Source organism: Petaurus breviceps, unplaced genomic scaffold, assembly GCF_028583685.1.
Source record: "Petaurus breviceps papuanus isolate PSGF00001 unplaced genomic scaffold, PetGlider_PUasm1.0 174, whole genome shotgun sequence".
Classification (NCBI taxonomy): domain Eukaryota; kingdom Metazoa; phylum Chordata; class Mammalia; order Diprotodontia; family Petauridae; genus Petaurus; species Petaurus breviceps.
This window is the reverse complement of record NW_027185761.1, coordinates 44753769-44765647: the sequence shown is the minus strand read 5'-3', so window position 1 is coordinate 44765647 and position 11879 is coordinate 44753769.

Genomic DNA, 11879 nt, shown 5'->3' with positions numbered 1-11879 from the left:
CTCTCTCTCTCCCTCTCTCTCTCTCCTTTTTGGAGGGCAATTGGGGTTAAGTGACTTGCCCAAAGTCACACAGCTAGATTTTGCATTAAGTGTCTGAGGCCGGATTTGAACTCAGGTCCTCCTGACTCCAGGGCCGGTGCTCTATTCACCACACCACCCAGCCACCTCCTCTATATCTCTCTTCTTATACGGTTGGAAATTCCTCAAGCCACTGAGCCAGTATCCTTACAATTGTGCTCTATCAACTATCCCATGTAGCATCAACCAACAAAGTCTAAATTCATAACCATCTTATAGGGATAAATTAGAAAAAGAAATCTATTGGTCCAATTAATCAAATTTACCTTTTCCATCCAACAGCAATGAACAGACTAGGTTGAGAACTCATCAAATTAACTCATTCCATGTGACCATGATATAACCATACACAAAGATGGAGAAAGCATTCCAGCTCTTAAAATAGAAATCTTGTGTTATCTAAAGTTTAGGGCTTTTGGTTGGGCATTTGTTTGGTATTTTTTACTCTGCAATATACATTGTGCACTTATCTTAGGATAAGAAACAATTATCCAGGCACTGTGTTCAACTGCATGGTGTTATCTTTTAATTAGCCTGTGCAGCCTTTTTTTTATTTAACCCAGTTTGAGTCCTGACAACCACTTAGGTAGTGATCGGAATAATGTTCACTACTCTTTCTATCAAGTCTATTAAAAACAATTCTCCAGTTATAAAACTGAACTCTCTCTGGAACAGTAGATAATTTCCATTTAGTTGTGTTCATTATAATCATGGATTACATAGTGATTTGCACTTTATAAAGTGATTTTTTTCACAGCAATCCAATGCAGTAGTATAAGTATTTTACCCTCCATTTTTCAGATAAGGAAACTGAGGCTGAGAAGTGAAGTGATTTGCCCAAAAGATATTACCCACATATCTAGAAAGTGGCTGAGTTAGGATTCAAACATGGGACTTCTAGCTCCCAATTTTGAGTCCTTTGCAATCTACTAACTTATAGCTAAAGGGTTATTGTTTTTTTAAATGAAAGCATGCAAGAAGAAGAAAAAAGTTGATTGAAAGTTTGGGATATAAACCATTAAAATAGTAGTGTATTTAATATAAATGCATAAATTTACAAATATGTACATATCCAATGGTAATTTAACTATTCATTAGAAAGGAGGAAGAACTGAGCAGAATTCTATAGAGGAATGAATAGAGGATCCATTATGTTAATGACATATCTTCCCAGACTACAATATAATGGTTAGAAGGCTAAATCCACAGAATTAAATTGAGACCCCCACAGGTCACTATGGTTCATGAGTTTCTCTGGAATTTTATTTTGAAATGGGAAGGAAGAGCAAGATTGAAGGGAATTTCCAAAAGGCCAGTTTATGGGGGAGTTATCGCTACACTAGAAGGCTGAGTTTTCCCTCATAATTAAAGGAGAGAGAAATTAAAGTAAACTAATGATTCAAAACCTGATGCTAGCAAGATTAAGAAACAGACTAAGGAAATAGAATCACCTTACATTCTGGTGGCCTGAGGAGAAACAAAAACTGTGAGCCTCTGAGAAGTTCTACACAGTCCAAAACAAGACCCAATTTAAGCCAGAGTCATTCTGAAGCCCCATGAAAGCAACATCAAAAATGAATACAGCTGGAAGACTTTTACCCAAAGAACAGAAGGAAAGGAATTCAAGAATGGGAGAGGGGAAAAGAATTTGGCTTCAAATCCTGGCTCTGCTAATTAGTACTTCTAAGTAAGTAACCTCACCTTCCGAGTGAAGTGGAAAGATTGTACAGGAAGATGGCTTCTAAATTCCCTTCCAGTCCTAGATCTTATCCTAAATCTATGATTCTTAGAATCCTCTTTTGGACCTAGATCAGGCTGGAGTTGGCAAAGTAGGAATCCAGAACATTTAAATTTAGATAGATGGTGTGCCTAAGTATTCTATTTTTTTTTTTACATCTTAGTTTAGATAGTCATTTTGGTTTAAGTTAGTATATAAACATGGGTAACTTGTGGTTAATAAATCTATACTGTCATTTTGATATAGACTCATATTTCCATAGAAAAAGGCAAATCAAATGATTAGATCATATTCTTTACTTCTCACTATTCTCAATTAGTCATTCTTGTAATGCATCTGCCTTTTGGACCTACACTACAGAATCACAATATCTCTGATCTAGAGCAGACCTTAGAAGTCATTTAGATGGTTCAGTGGATGGAGCACTGGGCTTGGAATCAGGAAGACCTGGGTTAAAATATGGCCTCAGACACACTTACTTATTGTGTGACCCTGGGCAAGTCTTGCCTCAGTTTCCTCTTTTACAAAAAGGAAATGGCAAACTGCTTCAGTATCTTAGCCAAGAAAACCCCAAATGGAGTCATGAAGAGTCAGACAAAACTAAAATGACTTAAAAATAAAAAACTGAAACACATTTCTGGACAGAAATTCACTTCACAAGAACCCCAACAAGAGGTCATATAGACTCTGCTTAAAGACCTCCAGTGACAGAGAGCCAAATACGTCCTAACAGAGCCTGTTCCACTTTGGGATAATTCTAATGATGAAGAGGCTTTTCACTATATCAAGTCCAAATCCAAATGTCTGTATCCATTGCCTTCTGGGGTCAAATAGAATAAATATAATCCCTTTTGTACATGGAACCCTTCAAACACTTAAAGATGATGATCATGTTCCCCCTACGTAAGTATACCCTTGTCTGTGCTAAACATTCTCAGTTCCTTCAATCAGACCTCAAATGTCATGATCACAAGGCCCTTTACCATCTTGGTCACTACCTTTATTGGAAACACTGTCCACCTAGTAGCAGCCACTGAAATCTGGGCCTAACGCTTTTGGCCTCCATTCCTACGTTTAACCTTATTTCAGGGTCAGACAATACCATGCCATGAGAGGACATCATGTCCATTTTCTAGAAGATAAATTAAAGCTAAGACTCACAAGTGACTCAATGTCATCTTAGCAATAAATATTCAAACACAAATTGTTCAGTCTCAGTCTGTTATTCTAAACATGCCCAGTAGTTACTTAAACTCTACAAAATCTGACTATGTCTGGAAAGGAAGGCAACTATACAGTTGAAATGAACTATGAAGAAATACTCTCATCCTTCAGGAACCCAAAGTAATCTTTTTTCATTCTACAGTGAGTAGCTATGTCTAGGTTTGGGCAAGTTTCCTGGTCTATTAATAACCAATCAAGTACATTTTGGTGTTTCTCATGTAAACTTCAAAATGTCTGGGCCCACTGAAGCAAGATCATTCAAATTGCAATGAATCTGATTTGGAGTCAGTGTCTCATATTTCACATGAAAAGAAAGAATTTTTTAAATATATTTTAGATCATTCATTAATAAAAAATAACCATATTAGAAGTTCTAAAAATACTTTGTTGAATAGTTCTGTAATTATATCAATCAATAAGCATTTATTAAGTTCCTGCTACATACCAAACACTGGGTACTAGGGAATATAAAGACAAAAAAGAATGTCCCTCCCCTTAAAGAACTTATATTCTATTTATCTGAGGGAAACAACATGTAGGCAGATAAGTAATTATAAAATATGCATAAAGGCATTTAGACCTGAAGGGGAATTAATAACTGGGAGAACTGGGGGTGACTTAAGGTGAACTTTGAAGGTTTCTAAGAGATAGAATTGTGGCATAGCACTTACACAAAGTCCGGGAGATGGGGAAAGGGCAGAGGTGAATTGTCAAGTACAAGAAATAAGAAATAGGCCAATTTTACTGAAATGCAAAGTGTGTAGGGGTTTAGGGGTAGTAAGGCAGCAATAAAATAAAGGAAGTAATTTGATACGTTGGTATCTACAGAGTCCAGATCTCACCTTTGATGCTTATTACCTGCATGGCCCTGGATCAGTTTCTTAACTTAATCAGTTTCTTTTTCCGTAAAACAAGGAGATTGGACCAGATGGCCTCAGAGATCCCTTCCAACCGCCGAGTGTTATACAAATTGGGAAAAGAAGATGAAATAAACACAAAAAAGGACATAGAAAGTATGATAGTGCATAGACTGAAAAGACATAGGTGAGAATGGTTCCATCAAGCTTTAAAAAAAAAAAAAGCATCTTCCAAGGCATGTTTCTCCTAAGCTGTAGAGTGAAGAAGATACGTAGGATTCCAGCACAGAGCTGATAGAATTTAAGAAACATCAAAATGCCAGTAAGTTGCTTTTCTTGCAAGCTGAGGCTTCTGGGACAAAAGATACTTTTCATTTTTCATTATTCCCCATGAACATGTGACGTCTTTGGATTCCATTAATATCAAATGCTGTTTCCCATCTGATCAATAAAACACAGTTTACATCAAATGACCGGAAAGTTGTCAATTTTTTAAAATCCCTGGCTCTCCTGTGGATTTCTGACTTCAAAGAGATGCATTAAGATTATTAGGCAAGTAATGATTGATTTATTACATAACATTAAGAAATGTTTTCTTTGAAGCCCAAATTAAAAGGTCTCGTATGCCCAGATTTTTCTTTGGCTGGATAGTTAAAAATGCAAAATAGATAATATTGCTAGCAGCCAAGGGCACATGAAGGAGGTTTGAATTAGCTGTCCTTTACAGGCAATATTTTAATGAAATGTTTAATATTCTGCAGTAGATTAATGCTGCAGTCCTCTATTTTTAAACAATGGGGGAACAATTAAGGCCCAATTTTGAGAACAAATTAGTCTAACTGTATATGTATTTTTTTAAATGGCATTTGGAATGACCATTACTGTAGCATCTCAGCATTATTTAACAGGACTGAAAATAACCATTTTGACCAAGCAATTCAAAGGAGCTATGCAAGATAAAGTGGCAGCTGCAAATCCTAGAAATAAATCCAACATTTTCAGGGGAAAACAATTGGTCTGACTGAAGCCCAAACATGCCTCGTGCCATGTACAAAGGCTTCCCCACATGCTTGCCAACACACTAACCATTCCCCGTGAGACCTTGGGCCCCCATACATTTGCTCACCCTGGTTACAGAGGGCTCCAGGGAGATGATCTAGACACAGTTCTTTGAAGAGGTCAAGTACCAGAAGGAATGGGATTAATTAGCACACATGAGATTCAAAGAAAGGGTGCATCAAGTGTGGGAAAAACCATCCTTGTGAAGATTTACCCTACTCAGAATTCTCTTCCAATAGAATCTGAAGCCCGATTGCCCCCAGTGTTTGAGAAAATCAGAAACACCTGTGTGTTCTGAATTAATCACAAGTTAGATATCATCCTGCTGGCTCATAGAGGAACACAAATAGTTCACATTTCGCTATATTTGATATTTTACCAATACAAGCTATTATCTCTCATGTTGTTATTTTTTTAAATTAGGATTAACATCTTGCAGATGCTTAAAGAAATGCTGTTTCAGAAAAAAATTAAAATAAAATAAAAAATTTAAAAAAGAAATGCTGTTTCCTTCTAGGTAAAATGAGAGGATTGAACTCGATGGGCTTTAGGGTTCCTTCACCTCTAAACAGAAAGGAAAGAATTCAGGCAGGATACATGCTCTTAGAAGGGAGTCATTCTCTCTTCTTTTGTCTTTTTGTCCCCAAATCCCAGGTCAGTGCCTTTCAAAAAGAAGGTGCTTAATAAGTACTCGATCTTAAATTCTATTCTTTCAGCTGGTATAAAAAAATCAGTCAACTTTTATTATGCTACTTTGAATTGTGCATTTTGATGCCAACTTCAATATCTTTCTTGAGAAATGTTCATTTTGAGTCTGCCTCTCATGCCTCTAGTCTCTCTGTTGTAAAGTTATTATATTTACAATTTTGTATACTTCAATAATCCATTCCAAACAAACAGGGCTATATGGGCAGTTTGATGGGATGAAATGATAGGTATAAAGAATAATTCATTATCCTATCGAGATTTTTGGCACGACATTTGGTGAAGAGCCTATTTTGAGCTGTCAGACCTAAAGTACATTTTTTTTGCATTGATTGACATGCCAAGTGCTTGATGGAGTAATGAATTGTTCCCACTGACGTCTCTGGAGCAGACAACCCCTCAGTCTCCATTGAGTGCATCTCGGGAGTGATGAACAATGCAGTCATCTCTTTGTAGTGTATGGAAGTAGAAGGCCTGTACTCTTGACCCAAATGTTAACTACAGAAACATTATAAAATCCTAGGACTAGCAAAGATTGTCTCCCACTCCCAAAGCAATACCTGAACTGGATTGAGGTACAAATGACCAGTCCAGATACAGCTGGAAAAGGAGGAGGCACCTTCTGTGTTGAAAGTACATTCCCTGCTATTGCAACCACATCAGCCCTAGCACCACAAATGCAGAGCCAGAAGGGACCACCCTGGAGTTGAACTTCTTCATTCTATAAAAGAAAAACTGAGGCCCAGAGAGGTTAAGTGATTTGTCCAAGGTCACACAGACCATAAATGGCAGAGCCAGGGTATGAAACCAGATGCCTCTGATTCAAAATCCAGCATGGTTTTCACTGTACCATACTGCAGCCCTGAATCAGGGCCAAGAAAAGCAATGCTGTAAATAGAAAGAACCTCTGGGAAGAACAGATCAGTAGTGAGAAAAGGTAGAAGAGGTAGAGAGGAGGGGTGAGAGAGAGAGAGGTTGGGGAGCAAAAGAGAGAGAGATGCTGGGAGAAGAAAGAGAGAGAAAGAGAGAAATGGGGAGAAAGAAAAAGAGGTGGAGGGGAGAAAAAGAGAAACCCCACTCTGACCTTTACTAGCTGTATGACCATTGGAAAGGCAGTCATTTAATTCCTCTACCTCTGACTCCTCAAATAAAATTAGGATAATAATACTTTCACTATCTACATTACCAAGTTGTGGGGGAAAGTGTTTTGTAACCTTGAAGTTCTTTATAAATGTGGGTTATTTCCAGGCTATCTATAGCCATATGAAAAAATGTTTCAAATCACTACTAATTAGCAAAATGCAAATTATAGCAATTCTGAGATTCCACCTCACACCAAAGTGGCAAAAATGACGAAAATAAAAGGAGAAATGATAAATATTGGACAGGCTGAGGGGAGACAGACACACTGATACGTTGCTTGTAGAGCTGTGAATGGATAAATCCAATTTGGAATTGTGTACAAAGTTACTGAATATTATTTGATATGGGGTATACCACTGCAAGGTCCATACCCATAAAAGATCAAAGAAGGAGAAAAAGGTTCTATGCATACAAAAATATTTATAGTTGTTTTGTTTTGTTTTTTCTTTGGTGGTGGGGAAAAAAACCTAGAAACTAAAGGAATGCCTAGCAATTGAGGAATCACTGAAGAAGCTGTGGTCTATGAATGTGATAGGATACTATTGCACTGTAAGAGATAAGGAAATTGAGGATTTCAGAAAGACATAGGAAGTTTTATATGAATTGATACAGAATAAAGTGAGCAGAACCAGAAAAACAACAAACTAAAAAGACAATACTTTTAAAATGAACAATTTTGAAGACTTTTATAAACTGGTGAAGAATTAAAATCAGGAGAACAAACAACTTTGAAAGCTAGGGTCAATACAATGACCGTCCATGATTCTAGAGAACTGATAATGAACCGTGCTACCCATGACACAGTGATGGATGGATGTAGGGACCAGAATGAAGGGTGTGTGTGTGTGTGTGTGTGTGTGTGTGTGTGTGTGTGTGTGTGCACGTGTGCACGAGAGCGCATGTATGTGCACGTGTGTGCATGTGAGTGAACGTGTGTGTGTGTAGCCAATGAGGGAATTTGGTTTTGCTTGACTATTTATTACAAGGAGGAAAGATAAATGTGGGTTATTATTAGTTCTACTTGTAGTACACATCAAATTTTTTCATTATACATTTTTTTCATAGTCATCTAGTAAATTCCCCTGTCTGTAGGATATCTAAATAGACTGTATAGTGTAGTAGATGGGGCACTGACTGGGAGTCAGGAAGATCTCTATATGAACCTGAGCAGACTTACCCTCTCTGTGCCCATTTCCTCATTTATAAAATGAGAGGTTTGAAATATCGTGCAGAAGTTATATGATGATTAGGGGGCCAGGGTATATTATACTGAGAATTCTCCTTTTACATGGGTTAGACTAGGTAAATGGTCACTGAAATCCTTCCATCTATCATGTTCTATGAATCAGTGGTCTCCAAGTACCTTTTGGTTCCATATCTATGATCCATATATAAGCTATTCCACCTAGAGGAATGTTTGCTAAATACTTGAGGAAGGCAGAATGGTGGAGTGGAAATAATGCTGGTTTTAAAGTCAGAGGAACTAGGTTCAAATCCCAAGTCTGTCTCTCTTGATCTGTGTGACATTAGACAAGTCAATTAAACCTCCCAAGTCCTCAGTTCCTCATCTATAAAATGATTGGCCTGGATGACCTCTAAGATCCCCAGCTCAAGATCTGTGATTCTGTGAGTGAAGTGGTTGCAAAAACTGGATTAGTTTCTTTTTCTAAAAATTAAGAAGATTGGACTAGATGGACTATAAAATCCCTCCCAGTTCAAAATCCATAGTTTCCTACACTAAACAACTTGCAGGTTCGGACCCCATCCTCAAAAAAGCAATCTTAGAGGCAGGATCTTCTCTCCTCTCCATTGTGACCCTATTCTTGGCCTCCCTCTCAGGAACTAAAACCTCTACCTTGGGGTTACAAGCACCAGACAGAGGCTACCTGCACATCCTCATGCTTTCCTATCACTTTGTCCCTCCTACAGTCTCCTTTCCCCAAATAAGACAAGAACAGAAGGTTGGGGTATCTCTGAACGTCAGGTCCCATTTGTGCAGAATCTTTGCCCTTGGTCCAGGATGTAGTTGAATGCTCCTAGGCAGGAATTTATTAGCCCTCTGTGAAGTCACATATTTACAGTAACCTCTTTCTTGACTTCCAGTCCCACGTTCCCATCTGCCTGCTGGACAATCTCCAGCTAGATATCCCATAGAAATCTCAAATTCAACATGTCTGAAAGGAACTTGTAATTTCCACCAAACCCATCCCTCTTCCAAACTTCCCCTTTCCACTCTTGGTGTCATTATCCTTTCGGTCATTCAGGTTCTAAAATGTGAAGTAATTGTTGATTCTTCCTATTCCTTCCACTCCCAAATTCAATCAACTGCCAAGTCTCCATGATCTTATCTTCACAATACACATGTCTATTATTCATCTTCTCTCTTCTTACACAGCGTCTACTCTAGTTCAGGCCTTCATCACCTCTCGCCTAGGCTATTGTAATTACCTCCTATTTGGTCTCTCTGTCTCCAGTCTCTCTCTTCTCCAATCCACCCACCAAAGCAACTGCTAAATTACTTTCCCTGAAACATGGATCTGACATCATTTACTTGCTTATATTTATTTATTTGTCCAAATGTTTAACTTTCATCACTCAATCAACAAATATCTATTTGTTGTTCAGTCATTTCAGCCATGTCTGACAGTGATCCCACTTGGGGTTTTCTTGGCAGAGATATCAGAAAATTTGCCATTTCCTCCTCCCATTCATTTTGTAGTTGAGGAACTGTGGCAAACAGGGTTGTGACTTGCCCAGGGTCACCTAGCTAGTAAGTGTCCGAGGCAGCTTTGAGCTCAGACAGAGAAGTCTTCCTGATTCCAAGTACAGAATCTATCCACTGCACCACCTAGCTGTCCCCAAATATTTAAACATTTATTAATCACATACTATCTACCAGTGTGCGAAGTGCTGAGAATATTCCAACATACCCTATGATCTAATCAATGTTGAAGGTACTTCTAGTGATGTAAATGACAACTGATCCACACCCACCCTCATGCCCTTGTCAATGCCCTCCCATAAGTTCGGCATAGGAAATCTACCAAAATCCTGAAGGCCTTCCTCATTCCCTCTTTAACTCCTGAGAATACTCATGGAAAACCCCGGCATCTATTTCTCCTTTCTCCGCCTTGCCATGTGACCAGTCTGCCTTCTCCTTCTTTCTATCATTTCTTTCCTTGATGACATAGGATCATAAATATGAAGCAAAAAGGGACCCCAGAGACTCTCTAGTTCACCACCCCTAACTTTACAAATGAAGAAACATCAGATGACATCAAATGACTTGCAAAGTCCCACAGGTAGTAATACTTACAGGTGGGATTCGAACCTAGGTCCTTGGACTCCACAGACTGCTCCTCACTGACCATCAAAATTCTGTCTGGACAGCCTGCTCACATTCACCATTCACCTCTCCGTTGCCCTCCTGAGATGCTCCTGTTTAGTCTTAGCGGAGGAGCTCTCCTCCTCTTGAAACTTCTCTCTATGTACTTTATATTGGTTTCCTTCCATGTATCCTGCACCCCCCTAGTAAAATGTAACCTCCTCGAGGCCAGAGACTGCTTTGATTTCTCTTCCAGAGCCTGGCATGGTGCCTGGCACACAGCAGGCATTTAATAAATGCCAGGTAAACTCGATTTCATTGAATCTTTCTCCTTCACAGTACCAGTGAACATGTCACTCCCCTATAGAATCCAAAATGTATGGGAGAGAATGTTTTCTATCTGTGGATGTCTTTACTGATGCATTTCAGTGCTCTTAGATGGCCACCTTTTCAAGTAAGCTATAGTGTTATCAAGTGTTTCAGATCATACATGCAGAGGAAGAAGATTTCCGAGTGCCATTTTTCATCCAGCATTATTGTATTAGGATGTAACAGATATGGTAACACTCCTATTTAAGAAGCATCATTTTGTTGCCAGTCACATTAAGGTATTAACTCAGCTAATGTAATAAATGTAAGGGTCATGCTTTTTTCCATTCACACAGACAAATAAACCCATTAAAGCTTAAAACTTCATTAAGACTGTTGGGACACTCTGGGAGGGGGAGGAAACAAGCATTTCTTAATCACCTACCATATGCTAAGCACTTTACAAATATCTCATTTTATCCTCACAATAACCCTGGGAGGTAGGAGCTATTATTATCCTCATTTTACAAATGAGGAAACTTTGGCAGACAAAATGTTAAGTGACTTGCCCAGGGTCACAGAGCTAGGAAGTATCTGAAGCCAAATTTGAATTCAGGGCTTCCTGGCTCCAGTATAGCACAATATATAGTATTTAAGAAATATCATTTGGGGCGGCTAGGTGGAGCAGTGAATAGAGCACTGGCCCTGGAGTCAGGAGGACCTGAGTTCAAATTTGGCATCAGACACTTAACACAAAACGAGCTGTGTGACCTTGGGCAAGTCACTTAACCCCAATTGCCCTACCTTCCCCCCTCCAAAAAAAAAAGCAAAAATAAAAAAAAATAAGAAATGTCATGACCCTATGAACAAATACTTCAAACCCATAACTTGATGGGACATGCTTTCTTTTAAATTATTCATAGAGTTACAAAGTGGGAAGAGATCTCAGGGCCAATAAGTCTGAATGGACCCAAAGTTTTAATACAGTCCATAACACTTCCACAGATCTACTCTCCCAAATATAAACAATGTGAAAACATTCAGTATGTAACAAATCGGATAAAAAAATCAAGTAAGAACAATCAATAATCAGCAAAGCTGCGCCAATACCTTAATGGACCCTGATTCAAGCAGAGCCCCCATCAGGAGAGATCTGAAAGTAATCTTGGCAGAAACGTTCTGATCACTCCCTTACTTCCCATCTTCCTCTCTCTTCTGCTGCCTGTTTGTCCTTTTTTTTTTTTTCATCAGCAACATAAGAAATGAGAATGAGTTCCAGGTGGACCACTGAATAGCTGTTTTTCTTTTTGTTATTCGTCCTTTGTTTTCAGAGGACCAGTGATATCATGGGTGATGTCTTGACTTGTGCATGAATTGGATTTAAGTGAGGCAGAGTTGCTCAGGCGTCATCCTCACTCTTCCTTCCTGAATCATCAAAATC